At 23.9% G+C, this 356-nt stretch overlaps 1 protein-coding gene across 1 annotated transcript in view; it reads left to right on the top strand.

Annotated features, from left to right (window-relative positions):
• The window catches only part of LOC133828860 (GDSL esterase/lipase At1g71691-like), a 4,390-nt gene extending 4,388 nt beyond the window's left edge, over positions 1-2 (top strand). The window contains exon 5 of the mRNA XM_062258937.1: positions 1-2. This exon is cut by the window's left edge and continues 332 nt beyond it. The gene's annotated coding sequence lies outside the window, so the exon portion shown is untranslated.
• The last annotated feature ends 354 nt before the right edge of the window (positions 3-356 follow it).

Here is a 356-nt window from a genome sequence, read left to right as displayed (position 1 = left end):
ATACAACACATTTAGTTAGCATGTCACATCACATAACATACTTAACACATTTAATAAACGTGTTGTGTGATCCAGATACAAGATTGACACATTTAACATACAGTTAAACATGTTATATGACACTGACACAAAATTGACATAATTATTCATAATTATATAATATATTATAAAGTCTACAACACAAGCATAATACATGATTTAGTTATCATCAACAATCCTTTGCAGAAAAAGAAGAATTTTTCTAGAGATTTTTTCAAATTTAAGTTAGTATAAAATAAATAAATAAAATTAAACATTAAAATAAATGGGTTAGACTGAACATAAACAAGTTAAGAGAATTATACAAAAATAACACG

This window comes from Humulus lupulus, chromosome 4 (assembly GCF_963169125.1).
Source record: "Humulus lupulus chromosome 4, drHumLupu1.1, whole genome shotgun sequence".
NCBI classification, from domain to species: Eukaryota; Viridiplantae; Streptophyta; class Magnoliopsida; order Rosales; family Cannabaceae; genus Humulus; species Humulus lupulus.
This window is presented reverse-complemented; position numbering and strand designations above follow the sequence as displayed.